Here is a 6,075-nt window from a genome sequence, read left to right as displayed (position 1 = left end):
TAGGCATAAAGATTAAAGGCCAAAGGCACACCAAGGCGCTAGAGGTCCTTTGGAGCCTAGGGGCACGACGAGGCTCGCGCCTGAGTGAAGTGAGGCGCACAATTGAAAATTTAAACTACCATAATAACATTCATATCTCATAAGTCATATCAATATTTTAAAAATTAATATCAAATATAAAAAAGTAAATCCATTAACTATACAAGTATCCAACAACCATAAAATAGAGTACAAATTTGTTTTCTTGAAAGGCAAAGCAAAATGTGTTTTTTGAATGGCAAAACAAAGCACAAAAAGAAATAAATATGTTAACAAAAAAAAAAAAAAAAAAAAAATTGTTAAAAAAAAAAAAAGACAGAGAGATGAGAGAACTAGATGAAGAAAGAGATGTAAACAAAAATAAGAAGAAAGGAGAGATCTAGAGGAGAAGGAAAAAATAAATAAATAAAAATAAATAAAAATAAAAATAAAAAAGAAGAAAGAAAGAACTGACGTGGCTTCGTCGTTCATTTCTGCAACTAGGGCTTCATCTTCGTCTCACAATCTCATTCTATCGTTGTTCGGTTAACACTTGGACTCTTGGCCTTTCTTATTTTTTTATTCTTTTGAACAAAAGTTCCTTATATAGTATGATTGAGTTTTCCTTTTTTGCTTATTAAGTTGCCAAAAGTACCCTTTTTGGCTTAAGAAATAGAACAATCGTATTTTTTTAAACAAATATCGATGAGGTGCGCCAAACAGGACGAGGCGCAACCGAGGCGCGCGCCTAGTAAACATCAGTGAGCCTGGGATGACAACAGGCGCAAAACCTGAACCTCGAGCCTCACGCCTAGGCGCGCCTTTAACAACACTGATAGTAGGGTTTCATCACCGTTAGATGTCCAATATCCGTTGTCCATGTAAAAATGATGCTTATTACTTGTTCTTGTTTAAACAATAATGTATAATCACTGAAATATTTTTCTACTTTGGGTGCTTAATAAATCATGATTAGCAAGATAAATTTTATTGTGCTCTACATTATATTCCATCTTGTGTAAGCTAATTATGATGAGAAATACTCTTAACATATGTTTCTTTGAAGTGTTTATGGATATCATTTTGAATCTAAACTTGAATTCTATAGAATGCTTTTTTTATTGGTCGAGTACAATACATCTGTTCTCCTATTTTATGATGCTCCAGTTGAGTTATTCTTATTCTGAATAAGAATTGAATTAATCTCTTTCTCGGGTCCCTATAAACTGCTTCAGTATCAACCACCCAAAGGAGATGGTCCAAACACATGCTCCATTTGGTCATATCTAATAAAAAAATATTATAATTATTAAGAACTCATAGGGATCTTTGCCCTCAAATCAGGCAAATAAAGAAGGGAATCCCTTTGAGTTCTTACGCTTTCATGGATCAAATGATTATTAAGCTGCTCCCTAAGCTCTTATATACCATAAAGAGATACTGATACAAAAGAATCGGCTCAAAATCAACATCTATCTCAATAAAAACTCTCTTCTACAACTTTCTGGTAGCGTATTAGTCTCCATCAACTCCATGCTATGAAGATTGGACACACATATGGGGCGCAAACACGGAGACACCGACACGACAAATTCTAAAAAAGTGAGACACGGACATAGACATGGCTAATATAAATATAAAATTTTATTTGTGTATATAGATCGCGATCTATTGATTATGACAATATAGAACTTTAATTAATTAATAATTCCTATACTAAAGTCACATAAGTTAGATCGAAGATGAAGCTATTTGACTATAAAAATAAATAAATTATATTATATATTATATTACTTTCCTATCAAGTCATTATAGTTATGTTTTTGTTTATTACATGATATGACACATGTTTAGTGATTTTTAAAGAATAAGAAGTTGGACACTTTCACGTATGTTCATAATGTTGTTTCTAAGACTATCATGGGTTTGTTTCATATAAGACAAAGAATGTAGGATGTGTTGGTCAAGTGTCCGAAATGTGTTGACCAAGTGTTTGAGATGTATCTGCCAAGTGTCCAAAATTAATAAAAATCATTTTAAAATTACGGACACGGCTACAAGGCATCGGACACGTGTCCATGAAGTGTTGGTGTTCGACATGGACATGGCACCCTCGTAGATTCACAGCCATGGATTGTGACAACGGAGTATTATGAGTTTGTTTTATATAAGGCAAAGAGTGTAGGATGTGATGGTCAAGTGTCCGGAATGTGTTGACTAAGTGTCTGACATGTGTTGGCCGAGTGTACAAGTTGTGTTAGCCAAGTGTCCAAAATTAATAAAAATCATTTTTAAATTATGGGCACGGCCAAAAAGTGTCAGACACGTCTCCATGAAGTGTTGGTGTTCGACATGGACGTGTCTATGAAGTGTTGTTGCAATGAAGTTGGAAGCATTGGAATGTCACAAGGAGCATCTGCTATTCAACAAAACTATGAAAAGGCTGGATTTGTGGTAGTTGAATTCATTGGGTCTTGGGATGCTGGTTAAACTTCTACAGGATCTTATCTCGATAGTAGTGTATCATCATCGCCAAATGTCCAATAACTGTTGTCAAAGTAAACATGATGGTGAAGGTTTTGTTTTTCCATATACTATATGTTCTTGTTTGAATAATAGTGTATAATCAATGAAAGGTACTCCTACTTCTAATGTTTAAGAAATTATTATCAGCGTGAAATTTTTATTGTCCTCTATATTGTTTTTCATCTTGTGTAAACTAATCATGATGAGAAATACTCTTAACATCTGTTTCTTTGAAGTGTTTATGGATATTATTTTGTATTTATACTTGAATTCTACACAATGCTTTTTGTATTCATAGAGTAAGAATTTAATGCTTCTATTGTTTTATGGTACTCCAGTTGTGTTATGCCCATTCTGAATAAGAAATTAATGCTTCTATTGTTTAATGGTGCTTCAGTTGAGTTGTGGCCATTCTGAATAAGAATTGATACATTCTCTTATTCGGGATCCATATAGACCAATACAGTCGAAAATATCCAGATGTACCAAATTCTACTGCCCAAAGGAGATGGTCCAAAGACATGCTCCATTTGGCCTTATCTAAGAAATATATATATAGTGATTATTAAGAACTCAATGGTATCTTCTCCCTCAAGTCCGATAAACTAAGAAGAAAATCCGTTTGATTTCTTACGCTTTCATTTATCTATGTTTATTTTCCTGTCAAATGTATGAAGCTGCTCCCTAAGCCCTTATATATCAGCAAGAGATAGGTGATACAAAAGAATCAGCTCAAAATCAACATCTATTTCGAAGACAAACTCTCTTCCACGACATTTTGGTAGCGTATTAGTCTCCGTGAACTCCATGTTTCATCATCAACAACCCAATAAAGGCAAAAATGGTGCTCAGAATTCACATTGAATGCGTTAGTATCTAAAAGGCTAGAACACCATTAGTTATACGAGAGAGCCGTTGACATCTAAAAGGCCAGAACACCCTCAGATGATTAGTTATACGAGAGAGCCAAAAACCAAAACACAGAAGTATGAAGAAAAAAAAAAAAAAAAAGGTTAAAAATGAAAAGAAATTAGAGCACCATTAGAAGTACTGCTGGACTCCAAATTTAGTGCAAGGATAGCAGATTGCATTTATCTTCCGATCAATTAGCCATAATCTATTGAGAATGAAAAAAATGGAGTTTGATGGAACTTAAATGACAGTTCGTATTTCAATGATGATGAGGGTAAAGGGAAACTCTTCCATGAATTTGCAAAAGAAAAGATGTTCCAAAAGTGGGGTCATATACAGATTTGGGACCGAGGGCTACCATAATAGTGAAGGGTCTTAATGGCTTCCAAGTTTATGCGCATAAAGATCTATAGGTATAGGGCACTTCATCCAAATGTGTATATATATATATATATATATATATTGAGGACATGTTTTAACTCAATTAACAAAATATGCATCGCTACAACATGGTAAAGAATGAAATTTTGGAATGATTGCAGTAAACAAGAACCAAACAATGGAGACTGACATAGTTTAGTTCCATTATTGTGAACCGTGCTGAAGATTCCCTCAAGATTAAACAAGTCAACGTTCTAAAAAATAAAAACGTGCTGAAAGGCAGAAGGTTGGACTTTCTACAAGAGCATTGTGGAAGTTCATTGTCCGAAATAGAAAAACCCTAAATTCCCATTATATAAAATATATAACTCACAGTGAATTCCATTCTGTCTTGACTCATCAATAAGTACAATTTCAGTTATAATTGGGATCTATACATGCATAAAATATCTACAACACACAACACAGCAAATACACATATACATAGAAACCAAATTTCTTGAAAATTTTGTTATCTTAATAGATGAAATAAATACCAAGAAACAGTCGTAAACATAAAATAATTAATGGATTTTCAAAGAGAGATTTAGATTGGTGTTGATTCCTACTGACCTCAAAATTCAGAAGAGTGAGTACAGTTTGATTCACTGGAACTGAACTGCTAAAGCCGAAACTGAAGGGAGAAGAGTGGGAAATAACCTATGCAAAAAAATTTGGACCAATTTCTCGATTTAAGCGTGTCATCCTTGCGCAGGTCCATGCTAAACTTCTCTATCTCAAAAAGAGTGTTCCAAATGTCCCAATTGGACACCATGTATTCTGATTTTGGTATAAATAAACTCGAAGAGAAAAAAAGGAAAAGATGGAGGAGAGAGAAGAAAAAAAAAATTAAATATTTTACGAAAAAAGGAAAAAAAAAAAAAAATTGATGGCAATAATCTTTATTCATATTTGAATAGCAACATGAATAAATTATAAGAGAAAAGAAAAAGATAAAAGAGATAAAAGAAAAAAAAAATTTAATAAATAACTATCACAACTCTTTTATAAAATATTATAAGAGAGTAGTTTTGGAATTATGTAATACTACTTACTTTCAATCATTTCTTTCCAAATCTTCTTATTTTCTCCCAATCTTTTTATTTCTCTCTCCACTAAAAATTATTCAAAAATGATTTTCACTATGGTTTCTTTACTTTTCTTTCCAAATCACTCAATTCAAAGGAAAGAAAAATCACTTAGGCTCGGATCCATAGGAGAAAAAAGAAAAAAAATAATAATATTAGTTATAAAAGAAAAAAAATGAATGATTATAATCTCTTTTCATCCTATTTGGAAAATAAATGAAATGATAGTATTTTTATTTAGATAAGATAGATCAGAGAAAAGAAAAAAAAAAAAAAAATGGATAACAACCAAATTACTATCATATCATTTTAATTAAAATGGGACATGAGTGAAAGAATAATTTCTACCTTCTAATGTCAAGGATAATTTCAGAATTATAAAATACTACTTAATTCACTATTATTTTCCTTCCAATCTTCTCATTTTTGGGAGGAGGATAAGGAAGGACGACTATCCTTCTTTATCGTTAACGAATAAGAAAAAATAAAGAAAGAAAAATAGAAGAAAATAATATATATATATATATTTTTTGTAACGTTGAAAAATATATGTTTAACATATTATATATTATATTTTGTCTGATTGAATCAAATTGATCATAATTCATATTTGATATGTATAATTACACTGTCTATATGAATTTTAATTAATACATTGTCTTGTAATATATTTGGTTCAACTTTAGCTGCCAATCTTATACGACGTAGTTCTTTTACCTAATTGCAAAGAGGAAACTTCAATGGAGCCTACTAATCATATTGTAATCTCATGTTGTTTTAGGACTTTTATGCATAATGAGTGGTTCGCATGAATGGCAAAGAAAATTGAACCATATTGTCTCGAGTGTGAAGAACCAATGAGGTAGGAAATGACCCTTCTAGTATTGAAATTGAAACGGTGAACCAGAGACAATAATTAAGAAACAATTATTTTATATCATCAATTGTTTGCTCATGTACCCCTAAAGTGAATGGTGAAAATTTGAATTCTTAAAAGAATAAAATAAGTATGTGAGTGATGCAGATGAACTATTGACCATTAAGAATTGTAATTCACAAATGATCGATCGCAAATACCTATAAATAATTCCAAAAATAAATGAATACGTGA

The 6,075-nt window shown here is 31.9% G+C and overlaps 1 non-coding gene across 1 annotated transcript; it reads right to left on the bottom strand.

Annotated features, from left to right (window-relative positions):
• Positions 1–4,544: 4,544 nt before the first annotated feature.
• LOC132282503 (U6 spliceosomal RNA) lies at positions 4,545–4,646 on the bottom strand. Its single transcript, XR_009471784.1, has one exon. It is a non-coding gene; the product is annotated as a U6 spliceosomal RNA (small nuclear RNA).
• Positions 4,647–6,075: the final 1,429 nt, after the last annotated feature.

This window comes from Cornus florida, unplaced genomic scaffold, assembly GCF_030987335.1.
Source record: "Cornus florida cultivar Cherokee Brave unplaced genomic scaffold, ASM3098733v1 CherokeeBrave_3.0.0_Hap2_Chr01, whole genome shotgun sequence".
Taxonomy (NCBI): Eukaryota; Viridiplantae; Streptophyta; class Magnoliopsida; order Cornales; family Cornaceae; genus Cornus; species Cornus florida.
The sequence above is the reverse complement of the archived record's forward strand: the minus strand, read 5'-3'. Positions and strand labels throughout refer to the sequence as shown.